The following is a 27,678-nucleotide window of genomic DNA, read 5'->3' as shown; positions in this document are numbered from 1 at the left end:
TGTGCCTCCAGATGTTTGGGGTTTTTTTATTTTTGGTCCTGTCCTTGTATAATTTCTGCTCTTTCAATGGGGAGTTGCTGGGAAGAAACCAAGTAGCAGACTGAAGACGGACATGAAATAAACAGTGAATTTAATGTAACGGACTGATAAATTACATTCACATTAAAGCTTAGTTCTTTACTCTCCGGTCACTATAGAAACTAGCTCTGCCTGACTGCTGGGATACCATTTCAGAAGCACCAGCAGGCATCAGCTATACTGCCAGAAATGGTGAATAAAGGACATGAGCTACCCTGGGAGTTTGTTACAGAGAGAAACACAAGCTCAGGAGGGCAGTTCTGGTTAGAGTGGTGAAAAATCTTTGCTGATCTGACCTGGAAAAAATGGACCCTTTAATTCAGCATCAGCTCTCAGGCAGGCCTTATAGCAACAACCACGAGTTTGTTTTGTGACTGCCGTCCTCCTGAAAACTGACCCCCTTTACATTCACAAGGCAATTTCATTCCTTCCTGCCTAGTGCCAGAAGACATAGCTGCATTACAGATGTCTCCCAATATCCATGTGATATAGTTCAGTTTTGCAGTGCTCTCACTACGAGGGAATTATTACTTTGACATATACCAACAGATGTCTGGGGGTAGGGTTTGGAATGATACTGGGCAAAGAGAGGAGAAAAAAGGGTTGTCTTTTTATGGGTCACAGGCTATTTCCAATGTTTTGCAAGGGATTACTTTACAGGGTTTGGATGCCAGGCAGTTCAACATAGGCTGAGCATGGGCCTGCTTGGCCACCACTTGCAGTGAACCTTATGGCTTCAGTGTTAGACAAGGAAGTTTTCAAGTTGTTTAACTCCCAGATTTGTAGAGTGACTGATCCCAGCACCTCAAAGCTTAGACCACATCCCCTGCAGTATGGGTGAGGTCAGTAGAGTATGCCCCATTTAGTCTTCTATCATCTATCATCTGTCCTTGCAGCCACAGGTGGCTCACAGACAAATTGCCCAGGGCCCAGAGATGATCCTGGCATCACATGCCCCATGAGTGATGGGCGTTGTGAGACAGCTGCCCTTTAGCTGCCTTAGCCTCATGTGGGTGCACCCAAGCTCCCAGCATCTTCCTTCTGGCAGTGTGAGCTCATGGGCCAGGTGCCAGAACTCCCTTTCCTATACAGTTGCTATAGTCACTAGTCAGTCGGACTATACGTAAATATTAGCCACGCTACTTCTTCAGGTGCTACATAGCACAAAAGCTCATGTGCTTTAATCAGTGCACTGAAGGGCTACCCTGCTCACACAGAGATGACTGATATGGAATATTTTGTAGGGAAAAATATTATTTTTCTAGTAAGGGTAAAAGAAATTTCTTACTATGCGGGTGGTGAGACACTGGAACAGGTTTCCCAGAGAAGTTGTGGATGCCTCATCATCGGAAGTTTTTGAGGTCAGGTTGGATGGGGCTTTGAGCAACCTGGTCTAGTGAAAGATGTCTGCTTGTGGCAGGGGGGTTGGACTTAGGTGATCTTTAAGGGTCCCTTACCACCCAAATCATGCTATGATTAATGAAATGTGATTGTTGAAACACAGGATTTGCTGTAACCCTCTGTTAAGCATGAGCACGAGCACTTTGCCATCCTTATGGGCTGAGATCTGAAGCTCTGGAAGATAAGCTCTCACTCTGTCACAGTCTCATTTCATATGCCTATCATATGATAGCGCCACGGAAGAAATGTCCTTATACACATTTTCTTCCTCATCTAGCTGATTTATACACTAAAGCATGCAATTTCAGTCACACACTGAAATAGCATCACAGCCGCTTATGTGAAGAGAACAGCCTTGCCAAAAACACAGTGGGGAAAAAATAAACAAACACAAGCCATGGCCAAAACCATGAGATCTGAACTGTGCCTGCGGTTGCAAGTGGAAAAAGACATAGACTGTAAGTCCAGGCTGCTTTTCTGGTTAAGGGTCTCCAAGGACAGCCTGAAGAAGAAGGGGCACCATCAGCTGGAGAATGATAAAAGCCCAGGGAGATGGCCCTGGGAGGAACGCTGCAACTAATATGATGACAGATGGGGCTCAGCTATGAGGTTTCTTCCGACAGGGTTTGACCACACACTACTCTTCTCTACCACTATGACTCTGTCATAGTACTCTGTCATAGTGCCATCATCCCAAAATTTTTACTTGGCTGACACCACAATATCTGAGTCCCTCTTTCTCCCTCTTTCCTCCCTTATTCGTGCATTTGGTAGCTGCCACTGAAAAACACTGAAAAAAGAAGTAAGACACAGGTAGGTATCTTCAGAAAATAAATGACCTCCTAATGACTTCAGCAGCTTCTCTTTCACAACCAGACTACTCCAGGCTGTTGTCTTGTCAGGTTTGCTAGGCTGAGCAAGGAAAGCAGTGATACTTGGACTGGAGATGTCTAGGAAAATAGATGCTAGACAAATGAACATCTGATGCTTCCCTGTGAGTCAAGTCAGGCTCGGTGCCTTGTCCAAATGGCAGGAGGAATCACTTATGGCATGAATTCCTGTCTTTCACATGAGAAAGAAAATCAAAGTCTCTGTTGCTTACAGGTAAGAAGGAGGCCCTAAAAATTGGCAAGTGCACCACTAAACCATGTCCCTCAGCACCACATCTACACATCTTTTAAGTACCTCCAGGGATGGTGACTCAATCACTTCCCTGGGCAGCCTGTTCCAATGCTTGAAAACCCTTTCTGTGATCACTGCCCTACTGCTGGCCACCCCAGTGCTGACACAAGCCCGGGGGCTGGTGGCCTCCTTGGCCACCCGGGCACTGCTGGCTCATGCCCAGCCGGCTGTCAGCCAGCACCCCCAGGGCCTTCTCCGCCGGGCACTTCCCAGCCCCTCTGCCCCAGGCCTGGGGCGCTGCCTGGGGTTGGTGTGACCCAAGGGCGGGACCCGGCACTTGGCCTTGTTGACCTCCTACCAGTGACCTCGGCCCATCGATCCAGCCTGTCCAGATCCCTCTGTAAAGCCTTCCTACCCTCAAGCAGACCAACACTCCCGCCCAACATGGTGTCATCTGCAAACTTACTGAGGGTGTACTCAATCCCCTCGTCCAGATCGTTGATAAAGATACTAAAGTTATTAATATCTCTTCATATTGCATGCATAAAGGATAATTCAGGTAGCTCATGTATGCAAGCACAAGATCAGGCATGTACATTTGAAATACACAATGAGGTAATGCATACTGAAAAACAGGAGAATAATTTTAAATCTGTTCAGGTTAAATAAGTTATTGCTCTCTGACAGATTCTAACCACACCAGCAGTTGCCCAAGAGCAGGAAGAAACTGTAGCCATTCTTTGAAAATAAGAAATAAAGCAGAACATTGAGCCTTGCTTGCAAATACAATGGCATCTGCTTTGGCATATCTTTTAACCTTCATTGGCATGCTCTGACAAAAATGTCAGCAGTCATAACATTGTTTTTGCTTTCATGGCAAGAATAAAAAGTGCTGAGCTGCAAAGCTCACCATTCAAAAAAGAGTTAGCCTTCAGGGCTTAACTGAAAACAGGCCATCAACTTGGAAGTACAGAAAGCAGAGCAGGGGTCAGGAGTTTGCTAAGAGGATTTTCACAAATACACCTGTGATGTCAGTACAAAATGACACCTGTTAATCAGGCAAATCTGGAAAGAACGGGTAATATCAGGGATAACGTTCTCTGTAGCTGTACGCTTCTACGGGAGAACTTATCTTGGGCCGCATATCTCCGGGACACAGGGCTCTACCCATCCTGGGGACAGTGATGCACAGACACCAATATGATGGATACAAAATGTCCGTTTATTTAGCTGCGTCACACGCTTATATAGCTCTTGCGCTTCCTGTTCCTGCCACTCCTATGGGGAGGAGTCTGTCTTTCCGTCACATCCCGTGACCTTCCGGTTGCCGATCCCTGTCTATTCCCCTACAGTTCTCTGAGACTATTCCACTGGAAGCTGTGACACAGCAAGACCCAAATACCAATTCAGACAGAAACTGAGTCATCTCAGATGAGTGTTTAGGGCAGTACCAAATTCTAGGAAAGACCACCAGGAAGTTAGGACTCTAAGTTAGATAAGGACTTCGAACCCACAGAGTGAACTTCTTTAACATGTCAGATACCAAATGCTATGGGCAAACTGGATTCAAACTGATTGGGATTTAATTTTGCAGCTAGTATTTATACCTCTAATTTATACCCATGCAACTCAAGTTCCAGGGGAGTTTTGTTTGCTTTCAAGGGTGGAATGTCAGGCACACTGCAGCAAGGATCCTGTTAGTCCATGTACTTATCTGGATTCTTTGTGGCTTATAATTTCATATGCTATTACGGATTCTGTATGGCTCTGTGTTGGGGTTTGGAATATAAAACAGCCTTTAGGAGCTTGGTTTACAGAATTTTCTAACACAAAGGCTTATTATGGCACCATGGGTTAAGTAACCAAACTACTACATTGCTTTGAAACTGCAGGACCAAGTCAATAATGCCAATCAGCTTATGAGCGTGAGCAACAGTGTCCACTGGAATATTAGGCTTCAAAGCTAGCTAAGACCTCTGATGGGAACCAGAGGTGCAATGAAAACTGTGCAAGGGCAGAAGTATGGGTTATGTCATCGCTGTGGTATGCAGACTGTGTTTAATTAGTAGTAGGTAGGAGTATCAAGGCTAAAGTAAGATAGTTCTGTCCAAAAAGCATATAATGGAAATTAAATATGACCAGCATGGATGATAGGGTCAGAAGAGAGGTCGGATGCAAGGCTGCCTTCATCTAGGTAATCATATTAATAATATCAAGCCAAAATTACCTATGTAACAGTGTCAAAAATACCAAATTTGGCTATAGATGTGACAAAATTGTGACCAATGAGGAAAAATAATTAGAGGTGGGTTGTTTATCTGTGAGGAGGCTGGGGAGAGCCTGTGCTCCAGCATGTGACACAGTGCATCCCCTGCCACACAGCAGGCTGTGCTGCTGGGGAACTGACAGCGTTAGTGAGGTGATGCTTGGGAACGCCCCTGTGTTTGGGACAGTGAATATGTTGCATGGGACATTTTTCCCTCACAGAGGTCCACTGGACCTCAATTGCTTTGCCCTTCCATGGAGGGCCTGTGCTGAGAATGATAATGCTACAATGCTGCATATGGGGAAAAGGCACGGAGCAGAAGCAGCACTCCTTGCTTTGAAACTCCTTCTCAGTGAAGCAGAAAACCCTGCAGAAAAGAATAGAGCATAGCTGGGCAACATCTTGTTTTTCATGCTCCAGAGATTGCAGGGCATGCTGCAAATGCTATAATTTAAGCCTGATTTCCAAGTTGCTTTGCAAGTGTAGAAGACACTGTGGAGAGGGGAGCCAAAAAAGGCATCTCCCCTGATCTAGGTGGGACTTATACAACATGTAAGGCCTGCAAACAGTCTGGCTAATAATTCTTGCTAGCATGTGCTGTATGCGCACCCTATGGTGTATAATTATGGCGTCTTCTTTACCTGTTGGATTTATTACTTGTAAATTACCAAGGCAGATGCTCGATTTCTGAAGCAATGACTGCTGAATGGGAAGACCCTCCCTTGGAGAGAAAAAAAATTTAGGCTGGACAACGCATGAGCATCTCTCCCAGGAGACAGGATGAAATGAGTGCTGCATCTTTCTGCAGTTTCCCTTCAGTATTCACCTTCACCAGCCAAAACCCAGCTGAACCCTTCACAGTTTACCTTGTCTTTGCAGCTTTTGGAGACACTTACACTGGCAAAGCATGAAACCAAAGTATTTTACAGATATCAGTTGAGCCTTTCACTCATTACTTCAACAGAAGTAACTTGAGAGAGATGGAAAACTGTCTACTGATGGATGTAACTAAGAATTTGCTCCACAAAATTCTAGGACCTCCCAGAAAGTGCTCTGTATCCTGCCTGCTCTGTTACGTACCGGGCTGATGCAGAGGAAATGGTTGTTATGACTGATTTTGCCTGGCTCAGTCTTTGCATGAGAAATCTTGGAACTCTTTCCATACTGGCTGGTAGTTTTGCCAAGACAGAAACTGCAATGCTCAGACTGGTCACTTAGAAAGGGTTACAGAAGTCTGAAGAAGGTGAAGGAATCAAAAATTAATTAGACTTCTTAAAAATGTTCTGTATGTGTGGTAAAGTAATTAAAGATCAAATTGGTATCTCTACTGGAAAATATTAGTCTAAAAGATTCACATCCTGTTTCCCCTCTTGTATTTAGCAATGGCTAATATCTAGGTGGCATGTGATACCCACATGATAAACAAAGTCCCACTTAGAGTCATTAAAAAGAGCCTGCAAGGCATCTATTAAACAAAAGCCCAGTGAAATCATGTTGCTTTACAACAGCGGGAAAATGTCATAAGCTACAGCATAACAGAGATGGAAGTTTAAACAGGAAGTGCCCTAATAAAACAGTCACCACTGGAAGCAATTTAAGAGGGGCAAAATGTAAAGCTTGCTTTCTCAAAAAACAGTGGCTTGAATTAAAGAAATTTCCTCACTAACACAAATCACAGAATGGCTGGGTTTGGAAGGGACCTCTGGAGGTCATCTGGTCGAATGCCCTGCTCAAGCAGGACCACCTAAAGCCAGCTGTCCAGGACCATGTCCAGACAGTTTTTTAGTATCTCCAAGGATGGACATCACCCAGATCATTAATGCAGATGTTAAACATGACTGGACCCAGGACTGACCCCTAGGGTACACTGCTAGTTACTGGCCTCCAACCAGACTTTGTGACACTGATCACCACCTTACAGGCCTGGCCATTCAGTCAGTTTTCAATCCACATCACTGACTGCTTACTCAGCCCATACGTCTACAGCATGTCTATGAGGATCTTATGGGAGACAGTGTCAGAGGCCTTACTGAAGTCCAGGTAGACAATATCCACTGCTCTCTGCTCCTCCACCAGACCAGTCATTTCATTGTACAAATTTATTGAGGTGTTCAAGCATGAGTTCCCCTTGATGAAGCCATGCTGACTACTTCTGATGATTTTCTTGTCCTTACTGTGCCTGAAAATGGTTTGCAGGATTAGCTGCTCCATCACATTGCCAGGGATTGAGGTGAGGCTGACCAGCTGTAACTGCCTGGGTCCTCCTCTTTGCCCTTCTTGAAGACAGGAGTGACATCTGCTTTCCTCCAGCCTTCATACACTACTCTCGGTCACCATGATCAACCAAAGATTATTGGGATTGGCCTTGCAATGATATCTGTCAGCTCCCTCAGCACTCCTGAGTGAATCCCATCAGGGCCCATGGACTTATGGTCCAGTTTTCTTAAGTATTGCCTGAGCTCATCCTCTTCCACAAAGAGTACAACTCCTTGCTCCAGCTTTTCCCCCTGGTCACTGGGACCTGGGTTTCCTGAAGGCTGGTCTTGCTAGTAAAGACGGAGGCAATTAGGCATTCAGTACCTGAGCCTCTTTCAGGTCCTGTGTAACCAGGACCCCTGTCTTATTGAGCAATGGGCACACTTTTTCCCTAGTCCTCCTTTTGTCTCCTATGTACTTACAGAACCCCGTCTTGTCGTCTTTGACATCCCTGGCCAGATTCAATTCCATTTGGGCTTCAGCTTTCCTAACTTCATCCCTGGATGCTCAGACAATGATTCTGTATTCCTCCCAGGTCACCTGTCCTTGCTTCCACCTCTCTGTATGCTTCCTTTTTGTGTTTGATTTCGCCTAGGAGCTCTTTGTTCATCACACAGGCCTCCTGGCATTTTTGCTTGACTTCATATTCACTGGAAGGGAAGACTCTTGAGCTTGGAGGAGGTGATCCTTGAATATTAACCAGCTTTCTTGGGCCCCCCTTCCTTCCAGAGCCAACATAATAGAGACATTTTTATTAAAACTTCCAAATCACAAAAGGCTAGAGTGATTTTAGGGCCAAGAATCAGCAGGAAGTAAAGTGCTTCAATGGGAATCTTTCCAGGCTAACTCCCAGAAGTCCAAGAATGGTAACAGTACTTTGCTTTGAAATTCTCCAAGAGTGGTTCCTGATCAGGGGCTCACTTAGTCCCAGGTACATGTATGAACAACTTACAACATCCCAGACCAGAAATTATGCTAATGCTGATATGCAGATAGAACCATGCCATGTTACTGTAGCAGTGAGCCAGCTGCTTATGTTTCAGCAATGAGTTCAAACCAAGCTCCAGGTATCATAAAATTCCTGTGTTTCTGACTGAGCTGAGCATTGCATCCCACACCCATCAGTGTATGCAAGCCATCCACAGACCATAGTAAAAGTGAGATGCACCCAGCTATACAACACTAGCAGAGAGGAGTGCTGCAAAATGGGGCGCATTCATTGTAGAGCAATGAGATTCTTTCACTGTGTGGTAAGCATACAGATTTCCCATAAATTTTGCCAGCAAGTGGCTAGCTTCCATAGGTCTTGAAGTCAGCTGCTACCTTCAGTTGCAGAAATAATTTTCTCAGGTAGTTCTTTACTTTTGTTCCTCATGGTTCACAAAGTAGAGCACAGCCTCCCAAGGAGCAGGAAAAAACATGCCTTTCATTGCCAAACAGACTCTTGGCTCTGACCTCTATGTCAAAGGAGCAGGAAAGGACAGTGATGCCAATGTTGCCTCTGAATAGTTACTAAGGCTTGAAATGTCCTTAAAAGGTATAATCAATCCAGTTTCAGCATATCAGAAACACTTAACCCAACCTGGGATATATCAGAGCAATAGCATATCCCCAGTTGGGTATTAAAGGGGTTGTAATTTTATTTTCTGGCTCTTGTGACAAAATCACTGCAGCTTTGCTCTTGTGATCCAGAAATCCTAGGGAGCCTTCAATGAAATTACAGCTTGTTATAACTTGAAGGGTGCACTTTGCTCTCTAGATAATGATGTAATGCAATAATGTGATGAAAAAAAATGTACTTTCATTTGCAAAGTACTCTGTCTCTCTTAAGTGCTCCAAGCCAGCCGAGAAAGTTAATAAAAGTAATTAATGCAAATAGTAATAAAAATGTAGCCTTCTCCATGTAGCATTTCCAAGCAAGTCAGTCTCATATCATTGCTCTTGAGCTAGATAAATATGATCAACCCTCTCTGGAGATGGAGATGTTGTATTAAAGCATGTGATGTTGAGCTGAAGGAAAGTTTGAGCCTTTCCCAAACACTGATGCCTGTGGCTCATGGATGTGTGATACTTGCTATTCATTAAAGAAGCAGAGAGGATCCGTGTCCTTTCCATTAGAGGATGTTGACAGAGCAATGAGTTACTGGGTTACTATCTCTGCTGCTGTGTTTCTCTGGCTTCAATAGAATTACAGCAATAAACCAATGGACTGTTAGGCTCAAATCACTATTGGCCCCACAGAATAAAGAGGTCAGTTCATTTCTGCATTATCTCATTCTTTTGCAGCTCAGTAGGAATGAGGGAGGAGAGGAGAAAAAGGAATCCTTCTCTTAACGTGTGCATGCCTACTCTCTTTTCTTAACAGTGGTGGAGTGCTGGTCAACTTTGTCATGCCAGCAGCTTTACAAAGTTTCCTGCATGGCTCGCCTCATTCTCTAGGTAATGGTGTAATGTAACAATATGATGAAAAATAATGCACCTTCTGAATGCCTCCACGTTTCCTTATTTCGTGAATGGATTGCCGTTGATTCCTAGCGGTGTTCTGAGAACTAGAATGAAACCCTGGACATTTTTTCCCCTTGATGAGGCATAGCTGCTGCAAGAAGAGTGCGGGCATAACAAAGCGACCACGCGAAATCTACTTTTTTTTACCCAGGAGTGCCACCTCCTGCTCCCGCCGTCTCACTGCAGCCGGGCTGACAAAGGAGCCCACCGCATCGTCCCAGCCCAGCACCGCTCCCACTCTCCGGGAGTCCTGTGCGCAGCAGCACCGCTGGCTTTTCCCTCGCAGAGCTGCCCGGCACCCGCGGGGCCTGGCCGAGTGCCGAGGGCGGCGTGGGGCGCCGCTCCCCGCTGCCTCGCTGGGGCTGCAGCCCAGCAGCTCGTCGTGCCCTCCCGCCCCTGCTGCCCGCGGGTGTGGCCTGGGGGAGCTGGCAGGCTGCAGCAGCTGCTGGCACCAGCGCTGCAGAGCAGCGCCAGCGAGCCAGTGGGCCGCGGGGGTGACGGGACGCCCTGGAGCACCCCGCAGAGGCTGTGCTGTTGGCCTGACTTGCACACTGCTGGCGTTCCGGCAGAACAAATTCTATGTGTGTGCTCCTAAAATACAGAGCAAACCTGAGGGCCCCGTCGACATTTCAGACCTAGCAATTCATAATAAGCTGGCAGCGTCTGTCCGTCCAGCCAGCCATCTGCGCCCCACACCCCGTGCATGTGTACCTCCGCCGCCGAGCCCGGGATGCGCCCGGGAATCACCTAGGGCGCAGATGTACACGCGTGTGCTGCATACGAGACAGCCTGAACGCGGGGCAGGGTGTGTGCACAGAGGCTGTAACTACCATCTCTTTCACTGGACCACCGAGCCCGCTCAGGAGAAAGCCCGGGTCTTCCAGCACAGGCGTTGAAAGTCCCAACCGAGGACGGCAACCCTGCCGGCGCTGCTCTCAGCACGGCTCCGCCTCCGCGCGCACTGCCGGGCGGCCGCGGCAGAGGGCAGCAGCGCCCCGCCGCTCCGGGCCGGGCCCCCGCCGCTCCGGGCCGGGCCCCCGCCGCTCCGGGCCGGGCCTCCGCCGCTCCGGGCCTCGCCGGGCCGGGCCCCCGCCGCTCCGGGCCGGGCCTCCGCCGCTCCGGGCCTCGCCGGGCCGGGCCTCCGCCGCTCCGGGCCGGGCCTCCGCCGCTCCGGGCCTCGCCGGGCCGGGCCCCCGCCGCTCCGGGCCGGGCCTCCGCCGCTCCGGGCCGGGCTCCCGCCGCTCCGGGCCGGGCCTCCGCCGCTCCGGGCCGGGCCCCCGCCGCTCCGGGCCGGGCCCCCGCCGCTCCGGGCCTCGCCGGGCCGGGACCCCGCCGCTCCGGGCCGGGCCTCCGCCGCTCCGGGCCTCGCCGGGCCGGGACCCCGCCGCTCCGCTCCGCTCCGTGACGGGCCGGGTCGGGCCGGGCCCTCGCCCCCGGCTGGCCGTAGCTGTTACCACCGTGGGAGGGGCACGGGGGCCGTGGCCTTGGCCGCGCACGACCGTCTCCCTCCCTGCCTCCGCGGTCAGGTACTTCGAGGCCAGAGCCGCCTCCTGAGGGACCGGCCGAGGCCCCCCGCGAGGGCCTTCTCCGCCGTGGGCCCGCTGGGCGCCCGCGCTCCCGATCCCCGCAGCGCAGTGCGTCGGGAGCAGCTCTCCGGGGAGCGAACGCAGGAAGGAGAGAAACGCGTAGGCAAATACTAGTGTCATCTCTGGACTGTCCAAGCCAAGGCAGCCAGGCGAGGATGGTGAGAAGGAACACTTGCAGATGCAGCTTTCTCTGTCTTCTCTCTGTTCTGTCAGTCAGGGAGGTGCAGCAGGAAAAGAGGTGGATCCGTGTATCTAGGTGCTTTTCTGCAAGTCAGGAGGCCGTGCAGTAGCCTACACAACACCCAAGCATGCTGGAGGTCTTCCACACAAAGAAATCCTCACTGAGGAAGCAGAAGTTATAAAGAGAGAAAAATATCTCATTTCTCTGTTGTCATTTTGGTGTCCATAGAAGCATTGCAGAGCTTATAACCATGATTTGTAACTACAGGCAGGTTTACAAGTTGGGTGCGCTGGAAATCCTCTTCTAGCAAGCACAAACATAATTACGCGGGTAGATGACAACTTCCTTCTGCTGTGAGCCACCTTTATGTAGACCAGCAGACCTCTTAAGGAGTTGTTCGTGAAATTCCCTCTAGCTCTTCTTCTGAAGTGATCAACTGCAGCATGTAAGACTACTCAAAATCCAAAGGCGCCTTTGACCAAACATGAGACATCCATTGCTGTCTTTTCGGACAGAATGCTTCCATGGGGTATACTTCACTTTTTAATCCATGCCCCTGAAGGTCATCAAGAACAATGCCAGCATATACAGAATTCACAGCACTCTCAGGTCACATGATGTCTCTTTATTTTTCCTGTTAGTTTAGAGCTTCCATCTTTCAACTAGGCGATACAGAACCAATTTTTAACTGTTCAAACAATTTTATTTCTTTGAAGAACAAAGAAGAATGAAAGAGTTGGGATATAGTTGCGCAGGGTATGTCTACATGACAGGCCTCTGGAAACAGACAGGCAAGCTCCATAGCTCCTTCTGGCATGACTAATCTGTAGCAGAAAGACTCTATTATTGCACACAATGGGTATTATGAAGACACACACACAAAAAAAAAACACACCAAAAAAACCCCAAACAAACAGAAAAAAGGGTCAGACCAGAACTTCACAGACAACTTCAGGAAGAGTGCACACTCAAATCAGGGCTGAAACCTGAGTTTCATATCTAGTGTCTGGGCTAGAATTTCATATTCGTCCTTTATTGCTTGTACCCTGGACTTGAAGTGGAAGCAGGTATTATTTGCTGTGAAAAGCCAAGCTGTTACCTGATCTATAGCCATTCTGGATATTTCCACCATTTTTATTTCACACTGCTACTGCACTTTTCCTTGGTTTTGCGTTTTTAACTCAAACTTTGTTCTGTTTAAATCATGTCTAATCAAGACTGGAATGGTTTAATCCTTCTGTCATATAAAATGGGAAGAATACCTGAACTGAGGAGGTGGTGGACTAATGAAACCTTTGAGAGCAGGTCACTCATTTGGGCAGAGGGACAGACACACAATGCAACTGTATCATAGCAGAGGTTACAGGGTTCCTCATGGGCCAGATCTTCAAGTGGAATAAATCACAGCATCTGGCTCAGACTGCTTAATCAAATGGTGTCCCTCTCTAAGGCATAGGAGTGGGTGGGCACTGTTCATCCTTCTGTCCTAGAGTTCATACTGCTCCTCTGATGCAGTACTCAGGTACATCATGACCAGTGACGATTAATCAAATGTAAACACAACACTCATTAGTCTGAACTCTTGTAAACATACCCAACAGCACTGTATCATTCAGGGTGATTGTGTTCGTCCTTGTCTGGGACCACAAGGACTTCATTGCCTGTTTGCAATGTCTTGTTAGCAGCTGCTCTTGCCATCTAAATGTTTTCTCCTGCCTCACACTTCGTGTTCACTTAAAAGCTATATAAGGAGCTAAGCCTGTAACACTGAATTACAGGCACAGACAAGGGTGGGTTAGTAAAAACGGGGTTTTATTCAAACCAATTTAGTGCTAAGAAGGATTAGGGTCAGTTAGAAATCAGTAAACAAACCTGACTATTATTAATTCACAAATACATTTCTGCATCATTTTTCCCCACAAAGTTCTTCGCAGACTTCAGCTGAAATACATAAGAACTTTCTATCCGCTAAAATGCAGCTACCACTGGGACACCGCTGAAATGTGGAAGCTGCAGGCCTTGGAGTTACTCAGGCCACATGAGCTGGTTCAGGGAACAGACTGTGAAGTACAGACTTGTACAGAGCACATTCTGTAGGCTCTGCTTTGGCTGTACTGTGTGAGCTGAATATTCACAGTCTGCCTAGAAGCACAAATTGGGCTGGGAGAAAAAGAAATGCAAGAATGCAGGAAGTTCCTGTTTTCTACCCTTGTTTTCTGCCTTCCATTTTACCGTGTGTATGAGAGAGAAGAGAATGGGACTGGCTTGAGAACAGCATTATGCACACTGTGTGCCCTGAAGTGCAGAGCATCAGTGAACTGAAAGATGGTCTGAGGTGAGCAACTGATGCTGGACTTTGATTGTGGTGGGTCGACCCTGGCTGGATGCCAGGTGCCCACCAAAGCTGCTCTATTGATACCTGATACAGGCTTCAAAAGAACATACAGCCCCCTCTAATTGGGGCAACATAGCTACGTTTGAAATACTTGGAATACTTGCTAATAAGATAGTCTTAGAGCTTGCTATATGTGATTAGAGAAAAGGGAGTCTGGAGACACTGTATCGTTGAGTAGAATAAATAAGGGAAATGTGCTAGAATAAGCTAGTTTAGTATCAGTAAGAATTGTGTAACCAAGCCAAAAATGAACTGAGCATGCCCAGAGACTGAGTCCAACCAGCAGACACTGGGAGGAAGACTATCGACAACCACCAGAGGACCCTGGAAGACCACCAATGAACATGAATGTGCACGCGTTAAGGACATTTGCATATATTAATGAGTTCCAAGAATAGTATTAATATTACAATAATTTCCTAGAAATCTAATGAATATGTATACTTTGATTGCATATAACCCCTGTAGAAGAGCAACTCGGTGCACACACTAGGTGGAGCGATCCCCTGTGTGCCCACGGCGCCACAATAAAGAATGCCTGCCTTCTAAAACTGCAAATTGAGTTTTAGAGGGTTCTTATATTTGCTGACTATGGTATCACTATCACCCCCCTCCTCAGCTGGACATGGGAGAGAAAATATAATTAAATGCTCGTGGGCTAAGATAAGGACAGGGAGAGATCACCAATTACTCAACTTGGGGACAATTAATTTAATTTATTACCAGTCACATCAGAGTAGGATAATGAGAAATAAAAACTAAATCTTAAAGCACCTTTCCTTCTTCCCAGGCTCAACTTTACTCCCAGTTTTCTCCACCTCCTCCCCCTGAGTGGTGCAAGGGGATGGGAAATGTGGGTTGTGGTCAGTTCATCACACGCTATCTGTGCCACTCCTTCCTTCCCAGGGGGAGGACTCCTCACACTCTTCCCCTGCTCCAGTGTGGGCTCCCTCCCACAGGCTCACAAGTCCTGCCAGCAAACCTGCTCCAGCATGGGCTCCTCTCCCCACAGGGCCACAGGTCCTGCCAGGAGCCTGCTCCAGCACGGGCTTCCCCCATGATCACAACCTCCTTCAGGCATCCACCTGCTCTGGCGTGGGGTCCCCATGGGCTGCAGGTGGATATCTGCCCCTCTGCTAACCTCCATGGGTTGCAGGGGTCAGACTGCCTCATCACAGTCTTCACCACGGGCTGCAGGGGAATCTCTGCTTCTGCGCCTGGAGCACCTCCTCCCCCTCCTTCTTCACTGACTTTGGTGTCTGCAGGGCTGTTCCTCTCACATATTCTCACTCCTCTGTCCGGCAGCAATTTCTGTTGTGCAGCAACTTTTTCCCCTTCTTAAATATGTTACCACAGAGGCGCTACCACTGTCACTGATGGGCTCGGCCTTGGCCAGCAGCAGGTCCTTCTTGGAGCTGGCTGGCATTGGTTCCATCGGCATAGGGGAAGATTCTAGCAGCTCCTCACAGAAGCTACCCTTGTAGCCCCTCCGCTACCAAAAACTTGCCATGCAAACCCAATACAGGGATGGATTCAGTTTAAAGAGTGCAGATCTGGTTGGAAACATCTGGTTTGGGGATATTTTAATCCAGAATTAAAATTACATTCCACAGATGGGACTGAGGTCACGGTACCTTGCTGTAACTCAGTTTTCTCTGTTTCCAAGTAGCAATAACAAAATTTGCTTTTGTAAAAGACAAGATCCTCATATAAAGGCTTTAGAGAAACACCAGTTGTTGCAGCAGCATAAAAAACGGCTGTGACAGTTCCATTTCTAGGCTAAAGAAGTGCTCAGAATCCTTTTTTAAAAAGCTGTCCACCCCATTTTCAGCCTCGCTCAGTTTACAGCATCTAGGGATGCACCAAGTTTTAGAGCACTTAACAGGCTTCTATTCAGACTACTAACAAAGGCTATGCAATATTAGGTAGTTCAATCCCAGTGCATTCACCTAAAATTACCTTTGACATACTCCGATTCATTAACCAGTGTGGAATTAAGCTTGCAGTAAAATAAGATGATCAGAACAGAGGATGGGAATAATGTGTTTGGTCAAGCTCAATTCTTGACTCACGCAATGCAAATCCACTTGCAATTTTTTTGAAATATACCTTAAAATTTTTGCTCTGTGTTCATTAGAAGTAGTTTACTACTGTAGGAAGACTACTTATTTGTAAAACAGCTTGTAGTTTTGTTTACATTTATTTTAAAACCTATTGTAAACCTGAATAAAATAAGGTACACTGCTAGAGCTCCAGAGGTGCCACAAAGCCAGGCAAAGTTGAGCTTTCTTCATACCCTGCACAAGCAGAGCTGCACAGAAGTTTGTCATGTAGCCACTGCATCAGGCTCCAATTCCCGCTTCAGTACTTGGGTGCAAACCTAGTCAAAGTGGACCAAATTCAACTGCAAAGTCTATATAACTGGAAGGAAGACCAGGTCCTGTGGGGCCAATTCAGTTGTGCTGTGTAAAGGACCGTGAAGTGAGTCAGGCAGTGAACTCGCAGGGTCAAGCACTCTGTGCTAGAAGCCTGCACACATTTATTTGCCCTGCAGGACATATAGGTAAAGGGTCTGTCAGTGGGAGAGGAACAAACTACAGAAAAAGCGGGCACTCGCTGAACAGCCAGCACAGTAACGCCTTGGCCTCTCTGGGTAACTCACTTGCCTGCCCATACTCACAACCTTACACTTTCCCCTACGACCAGCGTAGCTCACCACATCATACACCCTATCACTTGAAGGGAGCCCAACAAGATGATATCTGAATGGAAAGCATTCAACAGAAATCATCTGTACTCATCAACACAAACAGGTCAATAAGAACAGTTATATTACACCAACTCTCATTGCCTTTAAGCTTTGCTGATGTGTATGGCCTGATTTTAAATTCTTATGTCACTGACATGATGTTCAATGCCCCTAATGCAAAGCAGCTACGTCCTTGCATGTTCTGTTCATTATTTGCCCATGGCAGATGAGCCCCAGCCTCTGAATTGCTTACACATGGCTCATAAAAAGCATAAGTTTGATGAAGTGGGAAATCAAGTCACATAACTGTACTGTTACAAGTAGGTTTTTCTATTCTAAAAACATGGGATCCGAGTATCCCATCCAGGCAGTCAAAGCATGAAGAAGCTGCCTGAAACTCTAGGAGACATAAGATTTTAAAAACTAAGTAATTAAGTTGCTTTTAATTACCCAGGTAATCCTCACTTATCAATGCGTTATTCCCAGCCTCTCTAAGTTATTGTTCATTGTCACTGTTTGCAGTCTAACATTGTCTTGCACTCCTCCAGTAAATATCCTGCTAATTTAGTATTTCCCCACTTTTCAAATATTTGCATTATGCAAATTATAAAGGGTACATTATTTGGCATTTCCTCTGTGAATCTCAGTTGACTTTCTGCTTAGACCCAAATTCCTTTCCACGTGACCCTTTTGGGCATAGGAAGAAAACTGGAAGATGAACTTAGTAATTGGAAATGTATCAGCAAGAGGCTAGCCTATCTGGGTGACAAGAATGCGATTTTAATTTTGATACCTGCCCAGCTCATATAGGCAGGGAAAATCATGAGTCTTTAACGGCTTTCTAAGCTGTCATACCATTATTACAGCAAGAGAATGACCAGGTACACCCTATGTTACATGTTAGATGCAAGAACCATCAGATTGTAACGGGCCTGGCATTGGAACACTTATGGAACCTGAATCGAAGATGAAGGAGGCCTATTTTATGCAGGAAGGAAGAAAAAGGGATCACAACAATCCCATTTGACTTTATATTTCAACCCTAGATTTGCAGTGTAACTCTGGAATAGATGTAAGGAAATATAATTAAAATTGTTACTGTAATAGAGAAAAGCACAAAACAGGACAAAAGCATTTTGTAACTAGAATTCTGCCCCTGCCATATGATGGAATAGGGTTTTGAGGTAGTTATAAAAAATACTCACTGCATAAAATTACACGCAAACCAAACTGCTTCTTTTGAACTGCCTTGAACTGTAATAAATCTCGGTTCTACATTCAAATGTAGCAGTGTCTTGCCTATTGCCTTATCTGAGTTAAGCTTGACTCTGGGAAAACCAGAACTCCAGAACATTTTATTTCCCATCTCTAACAGTTTTTCACCTAAGGACAGAACATGATTTTATTTCCTGGGACAATCCTATGAGATACATATTCCAGGGCAGATGCGACTGACACTTTGGGAAATATAAAATATTCAAATATTTTTGTATCAGCATTAGAAATAAAAAAAATGCCTAATAGGTCAGATATGAAATATATCCTGTAGGGATATAGAGACATCATTAAGGAGCTGTTAAAGAGCATTTCCAGTGCTACTGCACTGGGACAGTTTGCCATTACTTAATTAAAGAGAAAACACTCAGATGGGATAGCAAGCAGCAGTCTAATGTAGGAAAGGGGTTATGGAATTGTGTCATTGAGGGAGTATCTGACAAAAATCAAACATACCTGAGTTCTGTGTGAATCCTCACCCCATGGGAAGAGTGAGAGACCTTTGCAGGGAAGCTGTCTAGTGCTTTATAGCTGGCTTTGTCAGTCTTTGATAGCTGGCTGACTCATACATAGTCTTGTCACTGTTCCTGGGAAGACCTGCATGCACCAAACTGACACTATCTCTAGTGAGATGATCACTGAGCGACAGGGGATTGACATAATGGTTCATTTTGGAGGAAGGAAAACACAGGCTTCTGCCTTTGCCATTTCATTTCACAGAAATTGGTCAGAGCTTAAGGAGTGTGTGGCAATTCGAGTGCTAGCTCTTTGTAGGCAGGATTATCATGCAAGGGACCGGTTCCCTGAAGGTCACCCTGCATACCTGGGCAGACTGGAGAGCAGGCAGAAAACTGCCTATAATGAGGTGCTGCTGATAACTTGTCTACCACAGTCCTGCCCACATTAATAAGAAAGCTAATGAATGCTCTGAGAACATGTATGTGTACAGGGGAAATATATTTAGCACAATAGCTCTTTGGGTGCAAGTTGAATGGGTCACTGTGCTGTGTATTTCCTTAGCAGATTGTCACTAGTATTTCAATTCTCTGAAGTTAAACTTTACTCCTCCCCAAAGAATTACAGAAGCAGCTAGGTATAGTTGTGTTTGAGATCATGAGGTGGAAGGGAAGGACACCCAAAAACCACACAGCCTCTTTTTTAATGAGACCAGAAATCCCACATGCATGCATTAAACCAATGCAGACAAAAAATCCAGGATGCAGGCTTCTTACTTATTGGCGCTCACATACGATCAGACAAAGTGCTGGCAGATCAAATTTCTGCCAGACATTCTTCCCTCAGAACAAAATCTTATTGGGGCCTATTTCTTTCATGCTCCATGCTATGATCTAAGAATGCAGCTTTTCTTTAAAGTGATGATGACTAAAAGAGTATGGGGCAGGATGCATTTTAAAATTTTATTTATAATACTTTCTATAAAGCTTTCTTCTGAACTACCATTACGGACTTATGCAGGGTTGGACTAGATGACCTCCAAAGGTCCCTTCCAACCCAAAGCATACTATGATTCTATGATTTACACTTCAAGGGCAGATCCAAATACTTCTTGGTCTGCATGTGTGTAAGTGTGCTAAAAACATTGAAGCTGGTGGGAGGCATCACCAGCTATCTAATATAAACTTTCACAGGGATATAGTTATACTAGATCTAACAGAAATCTATAGCAAATACAGTTGGTTTCTCTATAACCATATCTAAACAAGAGATGAGATGTATCACCAAAGTAGGATAAAAATAAAAAGAAGAAACCACATCTCTGAGAAGCCTAAGAAGCCCCAGAGAAAACCCATACACATGTTTGACAATTTTTGAATTACCAAGGTTTGTGCACAACACACAACTGGCCTCATCTATCAGAAAGATTCAGAAATAATTTAAGATTAGAACATGTCTAACTCTCTGGGTATGTTGGTGACAGAGCACCACTCTGTTTTGCAACTGCAGCTTTAAAATTGCCTTACTGCTCAGATCTCTGCCAATCCCTAAGCAACGTGTTTTATAATAGGAGAAGGCAGGAGAAGGGTAAAACATTTAAAAGCTCTACTAAGTCACTGTCAGGGAGCAGCAAGGGCTGGCTGCTCAGTAAAGGACGGGGAGACAAGAGCCAAACACAGTAACAGAGTCGGCAGGGCAGAGGCCTCTAAAGGCCAGGGCCCACCCCACAGTACCTGAGCAAGACGAACAGGAGAGGCCCAGAGGTTGTGTCCAGGTCCTACCAGGAGTCCAGATCACCAGACAAATTTGTAGTGATGAGGCAGGTCCAAGGTCAAGCTAGGAAGCCTATCCACAAGTCATGGCCAGGTCCAGCGATTGCCAGGCAGGGCCACAGCAACACGGCAGGCCGAGATGCCAGTCAGATCAGGGTCTGGATCAAGGAGGTCTATGGCTCGCTGAACATAGGCATAACTGAACTGAAGGCCAGACACCAGGCCTGCCTAAACGGAGCTCCTGTGCTCACAGGCAGGGGTTGGGTGGAAGGCCTAGGTCAGGCTTTTCAGGGCCATCAATGCTTATTAGTGCCTGCAGGGCCCTGACACTCAAGAAAAAACATTAATCACAAATAATCAAAGAAAGATTTTAACTTACAGTGAGGAGAGACATTAGAGTCAGTCCAATAATCAAAGAAAAGATGAGGAAAAAAGCAGAAAGAATAGCTAAAAGAAAGAAGAGCAAGAAGAAAGTAAGTGGGACAAAAGGGAGACATAGCAGCCCTGGCCCAAGCAGCTGGATTAGCTAGTACTGCAGCCAGAAGACCAGAAGAATGGAGGAAGACTTGGGAGGCTAGCTGGTGGCAGAGGGACTCTTGGATTTGCATCGGGGTCTGCTCTCAGATTTGGATTCAGGGCTGTTCTCAGAGGACAGAAAGAACTGGAGCAGGAAGGACACTAAGAATGTTAGCAGCGGGAAGCATCGACCTGAAGCTCCCTGGTATATCATGAGGCCGGGCATGCAGATTCTTCCATTACTCTTGTGCAGCTGGGAACATTGACGGGCAAGGCTCTTCTGGAAAAAGATATCCTGTAGCAACAGCAACGGAAAAGATCAAGGAAATTTAACAGAACAGGCTGCAAAACTGATTGCTTTGAATGTAACTGAAAGATTTTGTCAGGGTCCTGAGTGTACTAATAGGCATTAATGGCCCTGTACAGCCTCACCTGCAGCTACCACCCATATCCCTGCCCACAGCCCCAGGAACCTCACTTCAGCTCATGCTTGGGCCTTCAGTCCCTGCCTGAGCTATGTTGAAAGCATACCAGTTTCTCACTCTTTCATAGCTGCGTCCTACTGATCTGGATCCTGACCATAGATTGACTTCCCAGCCTCACCTCAAACCTGCCTTGTTGCTATGGGCCTGCCTGGCAATCACTGGATTCTGTTTAACCCTGGTTACCGTCACTGTCCCTGATCCTGACCTATGGATTGACCTCCTGGCTTGGCCTTATCGCCACAAGCTGCCCTGATGATCTGGTTCACTCTGGCTGCCATCCTCAGGCCTGCCCTGCTTGCTGCACTTGGGTACTGCAGGTGAGCCTTGGTCAGTGAGTCCCTGCCCAGCTAGCTTTGTTGCCGCTCACCTCCTTGTTCTCCATCCCACAGTGAGCCCCTGGCCTCACTGCTCTCATGAAAAGGGGAACTCGGATATTTATCCCTGTTTCTGCTCAAAGGCAACTTCATGATAAGCATCCTATAGGCATTACGTCTGACTTAACGTGACATCAAGGGGAAATCTTCCAGACTCAATGTGTGGGACAGTGTGAAGTTAATACTGACATTCATTATAAATGTTGTGCATCCAAGGCTTCATGTTGTGTCCTGGCTGAGACCTAAATGAGTGTGAAGTGGCTGACAGCATTCTCACCACCATGGCAAATTATTTCATTTGGCTTCTGATGAACAGCAGGTGATGCAGAGGTGCCGAGGCATGACAGGAACACACAGCAGGAGGCCGTGAAAGACATTATTGATCCAGTCACTGGAATGAGATGTCCCAGAATAATTATGATCAACTGCAGGGTTTACTTACTCAGGAACAAGGGATCGATACTCAGACAGACAGCTTGGGAGGAATGATTTGGCAGCATAATGAGTTTCTCTCTTTGTGACTGGGAGCGCTAAACTTCCAGTTCTCATACACTAGGGGAGAAAAAACATTTTTCCATTTTACAATGTAAGTAAAACTTGCCAGGTGTGCCATCTTCCTGAGGGTGCATGCAGAAAATGAAGTTTGTGGAGGAGACAAAATGGATTCAGGCGGATGAGCGTAGTGTACTTAGTTATGTTTCTCAGAGACTCAGTGCTTTCAGGCTTCACAAGGGAAGTTCAAAGCCCATGCATACTCCCTCAGCTCAATTTACTGGTAAGAACCTTTGTGAGAACAAAATTGAATGTTCTTACAAGAAGGACCCCACTGTACGGGGAGCACATCAGGAGAAGTGCTGGAAGGACAACAGTAATGACGAGGTTGCAAATTTTAAAGACTAAATTGAGTCGTGTACAATTACCTATTTAATAGCTACATCCTGAGAAATTTAGGTTCATCAGGCCTTTTGTTCTAGATCCATGTGTGTAGTATGAAATGAGAAAATGCAAACACTGCTATAAGCCAAAAGCAGCAGTAAAATCTATAATTTGTGCGGGAGGAGATGAAGTGTCATTAAATAAAATAACTTGTCTTCAATTTAATTGTTTCTATCCCCTCAGAAGATAAGTAGCAAAGAGGGATTTTGACTGAAGGGGATTGCTGTTTAATATTAATCCACTCTGTCATAGAATCACAGGATCCCAGAATGGCATGGGTTGGAAGGGCCCTCTGGAGACCATCCCGTCCCACCCCCTGCGTGAGCAGGCACCCCCAGAGCAGGGGCACAGGGCCGCGTCCAGGCGGGGGGTGAATGTCTCCAGGGAAGGGACCCCACAGCGTCCCTGGGCAGCCTGTGCCCCTGCTCGGGCACCCGCACAGGGAAGGGGTTTGTCCTCATGTTCAGGGGGAGCTTCCCGTGTTCCAGCTTGTCCCCGTGGCCCCTTGGCCTGGCGTTGGGCACCGCTGAAAAGAGCCCGGCCCCATCCTCCTGACACCCGCCCTTCAGATATTTATAAACATTGATGAGATCCCCCCTCAGCCTTCTCTTCTCCAGGCTGAAGAAACCCAGGTCTCTCAGTCTTTCCTCACAAGGGAGATGCTCCAGTCCCCTCATCATCCCTGTAGCTCTCCACTGGACTCTCCAGTAGTTCCCTGCTCTCTTGAACTGGGGGGCCCAGAACTGGATGCAGCACTCCAGATGTGGCCTCACTGGGGCAGAGCAGAGGGGGAGGATAACCTCCCTCACCCTGCTGGCCACGCTCCTTTTAATGCACCCCAGGACACCACTGGCCTTCTTGGCCACCAGGGCACAGTGCTGGCTCATGATCAGCCTGCTGTCCACCCATGCTCCCAGGGCCTTCTCAGTGGAGATGCTTTTGAGCAGGTCAGCCCCAGCCTGTGCTGGTGCGGGGGGTTGTTCCTCCCCAGGTGCAGGACCGTACACTTGCTTTTGTTGAATTTCATGAGGTTCCCCTGGGCCCAGCTCTCCAGCCTGTCCAGGTCTCATTGGATGGCAGCACAGCCTTCTGGTGTATCAGCCACTCCTCCCAGTCACTGAGCTCCTACAGGATCTTGAGCAAGGCTTGCAGACATTTGCACATGCCAGCCTACACTGTAGAGTACATTCAAAGCCTGATAAAGTGGCATGTGTGCTGGGCTGCTTAGAGGTGAAGTAGTTAGAAATTAGCACATGTGTGGCACAGTCAGAACTGCTACTCACTCCTCCAAAAACAGTTCCTACCAGTGCTCGTTCTGAGCAGCCGTAAATCCCACTAGGCCAGACGTTGATCTCACTTGTACCAGTACAGACTCTGAGAAATAACTTAGGTATCTGACTGTAAGACCTACTGGATGGATGTGTTGTTCAGCCATTAGGTTCATTTAATTGAAGAAGAGACCTAATAAAATTGCTCGAGTCAATAGAACCAGCTCCAGCTATCCATGGGAAGAGCTGGGAAAAGGGAAAGGAGGGGCAACATATGGGTGACACAGGAATGCTCATACTCCATAGCAAGGTCTGGGGGAAACTACTGAAAACAGAAGCAGCATGCTGGCCAATAATGAAACTATTCCATTGGCAATGGAACTGCATCACATTAAGAGTTGGGCAAGGATGCCTTTTTTACATTTAGGCAAGTGTCTGGAGACCAGAGCGGTGGGTTAAGGTTAACCCCACCAGAAAGTGATGAGAGATGGTAGTGAGCTGTAACTATGAAGTTATAAAATGGTTCTGCATCTGTAAAAAAGTATTTCTTATGTTTTAATTTACAACTAGTAAAAACAAATAGGGAGTCAATTTGTGAGAGCAATCAGAATCCAACCCTGCCCTTACTTATCAGCCTGTACTTATGAATGCTCAGAGCAGACAGACACAAATGTTTTATTTAGGGATACATCATTTCACCAGCCTTCTTCAAGCTCTTCCACTCCTACAAAAAGAGGGGAGTAAATATGCCTCAAGCTTCATGACGCTGCAGCTTTGCTCAGCAAACATGTCATTTTTTGTAATGAAGTGAGTATATACCTACTTGGAGTACAAGATTAAAACTATCATTTACTCTAAGTGCTATGTAGTGCAGGGACCTTCTTCACATAGTTGAAGATGCTTTATGAAATCAAAGGAGCAAGTACACAAAGAAATAGTGAACACAGAACGCGAATTATCTGTATAGCCCAAACCATACAGACATTCTGTTTATTGCTTTGTTTTACAAAGATAGCTAAAATTTGTCATGCTCCATACAACAAGCTTTTTGTCTCGCTGACTTGGTCAGACATTGGGTAGATGACATAAAAGATTTTTCTGGTCTCATAAACAAGACTTGCCAACAAAGAATTTTGTTCTACATGAGGTACTGCTGGATCAATAGGTAAAAGGCTGAAAGGAAATGTAACCTACCAAGGAATAAAGACACATTTTGCAGGAACAATGTGTTGTCATTAGGTATAATTGGGCAAATGGTGGTGTGATGTTAAAAGCCTCAGCTGATCATAGTCCCTTGAGTGCATTATCCAATTAGGGGAAAGGTGCATTAAATACGCCTTGCTTTGTTGTACTGCTGAAATGGAGAGCAGGTGTGAGAAAACAAACAAGTTTGTAATCCTTGCTTTGCAAATCAATTCTTAATCACTCTGCCTGTTATTTCCATACCGGATTTAACTTTTTGATATTTATGAGAGCAACCTGGCAGCTCACCTTTTGTCAAATGAGTTGCAGGTCCAAGAGATTTTTTTTAAAAGTTTTCATTCCTAATACTAGTGCTTATGGTTTATTTCAGGTCAGAACCAGAAGCTATAATGAGATACCCAAACAAAAAAAAAAGATGGGATGAATTCCTGCTGAAAATGCGAGCCACGCAATGTAAGTGGAGAGCGTGTAGTTCCACCATTTCCTATTTCACTGTGTGAGTATACAAGTATTGTAGAAGTAAGACTTTGATATATAAAGCCCCGCTTACATCTTCCAACCCTGTTAAGAAGTCACTTCTCTCCCTGTATTACTTCACTACAACTACCATCACTTATAGGATGAAACTGGAAGAGAGAAGCTCACTGCCAGGATATTCACAGCATGTTCACCTTTGAAATATGCTTGGTCTTTGGGACTGCAGTCTGCTTATCTGTCTGGATATAGTCCAAGAGACATCTGTTTCAACAGATGTTCAAGGGAAGCCAGAGGCTAGGAGGATAGGCATTGGGATGAAGCGGAGTTTTTAGTAAGCCTGTTGACTAGAGAATTCCATGTGAGTGGGAAGAAAATACATCTTCTCATGTATCCCCACTGTGGCACTTGTAAGACATTTTTGTTAAAGAGCGTTAATGTTTCTGAACAGAGTAAATAAAGTACACCAGCACATCTTGTGCAATGCTGGAGGCAAGGGATTGGATTTGATGGACCACTGGTCTACGACAGTACTGTATGACTAACTGTGTGCTATGAGGTGCTAAGATTGCCAGTGGCATCCCTACAAATTGTTTTGTAATCTCCCTACACACGAGTGAATTCCTATGCCCACCATCCTCTGGTCGACAGTTATGAAGAGCAGTAGACATTAACAACTTGATTAATAAGGGAGCTTTTAATTAAAACCTAAAAGAAACAGGCATTTGACCCATCAGGTAAGAAAATGGAAGAAACTGTTTTATTGCTTAGTGTGGATTCACATAAAAAGTTACTGCAAAGCTGACATTTTCCTTTCTGTGTCCAAGAGCCATGACTGAGAGGAGAACAAGCCAGTAAACTAGGACATAAATTAGACACAAACAAAGGCCAAAGCTACCTCTGAGAGAGAAATTAAGCTTGTATGAAATGCTACAGCTAACATCATCTGAGTGATACTGTTTTACATGTTGGTACAGCACCATGCACAGGAGCACGGCTACTGCACATAAACAACAGTATGGCACATGACAATGCAGTCAGCAAGTTGCAGTCATCATTTCCAAGCCACAACAGGCCACACCACATGTCCTCCTGTGGCTGCTGGCTTCCAGGAAGCTATGCCAATGTTGGGAAAGGCTAGAAGTCAACCAGTTCACTCAGAAAACCTCATGAAGATCACTTCTCATGTTGTGCCAGACTCTAAGATCCCAGGAACATCCCCAAAAGCAATGTGAATAGTTCTTTGGAGTTGTCAGCGTAGAAGTAGCTGGGATACAGCAATGACTTATCACAAATAATTTTTCCTTATTGTGATCTACCCCATTTAAGGATTTAGGCTGCTTCTTTTGTCTAGCTTCTGTAAGACACAGTCTGCATGCAAAAATCTTTCTGCTCTCAGAAATTCTTTGTTTGAACCACCCTACAACTGCAAATAGTGTGTTGTTATCAAAGCAGAAAGAGCAGTGCCTGAAAAGAATTTGGATTTTCTTCTGATAAAATGATGATTGCTAAAAAAACAGCACTCAGGTAATTGGTGTGATGTTTTCAGGTGCCTGATACAACAGCTTCAAGAGGGAGTTTATCAGCTATGAAGCATCAGCTCCCAGACCAATCTAAGGACAGAAAAAGAAAAGGCATTGCAGTTTGAAAGGTAACTGTCTCCTTCCAATACAGAGTTCTGGCTCAACAGTCACTGGCCTTGCTTGGTCATCACGTTGCCTGTGGATAAGGAAGAAGAGATAGCAGGCAAAAATCCAGCTACAAACTGCCTGCAGGTGGTGTGACCCATGCCAAAGACAGAATCAGAAAAGATATTTCCTTCTGCCAACAAATACCTAAAGGCTGTCTGAGATGTGCTCCCCATATGTCCGTTTCATTTAGTCTTCCCCTCCCTACCTCAGGGCTTGAGTGCTTTGCAGGGCTGGCCTACACTGTCAGAGTGATTGGCTTGGGGTACAAACTATAATTATTACATGGGGTAGTACTATCACTAAAGAGTGCAAAATTTTCTCATTTGTGCAGAAATACATATCTAAATTAAATGCAGAGCTGCTAATGAAACAATAATATTTACTACACACTTCACTACCTCATCAAGGTTAAACATAATTGAGTTGTGTTCCAATTCTACCTGGAAGCATCCTGTGAAGAGCAATGTCACAGAGCAGCCCCAGAGGCCCTGGAATTATCTCAGGCAAGCAGTAATTGAATAAATGTTTGGGATCTTTCTTTTCTAAATAAGCAGATAAAAGTAGTCCCTGCCCTTAATAAAATAAGCACAGATCAACCACACAATTTGTTGCAATCCTAGAATTATTTGCACTGAGAGCAGGTCTTATTACATCAGGATGAAGGCAGAGTAAATATTTCAGTCTTTGTC

At 45.9% G+C, this 27,678-nt stretch overlaps 2 protein-coding genes across 6 annotated transcripts in view; one reads left to right on the top strand and one right to left on the bottom strand.

Annotated features, from left to right (window-relative positions):
• Nucleotides 1-27,678, bottom strand: part of TMCC1 (transmembrane and coiled-coil domain family 1) — a 200,199-nt gene that overhangs the window by 126,247 nt on the left and 46,274 nt on the right. The gene's annotated exons all lie outside the window — the stretch shown is intronic.
• Nucleotides 10,985-27,678, top strand: part of TRH (thyrotropin releasing hormone) — a 51,260-nt gene continuing 34,566 nt past the window's right edge. Inside the window, exons 1-3 of one of the 2 annotated variants that reach the window (XM_064453381.1) lie at nucleotides 10,985-11,363; nucleotides 25,195-25,277; nucleotides 26,848-26,949. The gene's annotated coding sequence lies outside the window, so the exon portion shown is untranslated. Of the gene's footprint in view, nucleotides 11,364-11,662; nucleotides 14,372-25,194; nucleotides 25,278-26,847; nucleotides 26,950-27,678 lie in introns of those variants that run through there. The other variant, XR_010373268.1, reaches the window with a different exon arrangement.

This window comes from Phalacrocorax carbo, chromosome 6, assembly GCF_963921805.1.
Source record: "Phalacrocorax carbo chromosome 6, bPhaCar2.1, whole genome shotgun sequence".
Lineage (NCBI taxonomy): Eukaryota > Metazoa > Chordata > Aves > Suliformes > Phalacrocoracidae > Phalacrocorax > Phalacrocorax carbo.
This window is presented reverse-complemented; position numbering and strand designations above follow the sequence as displayed.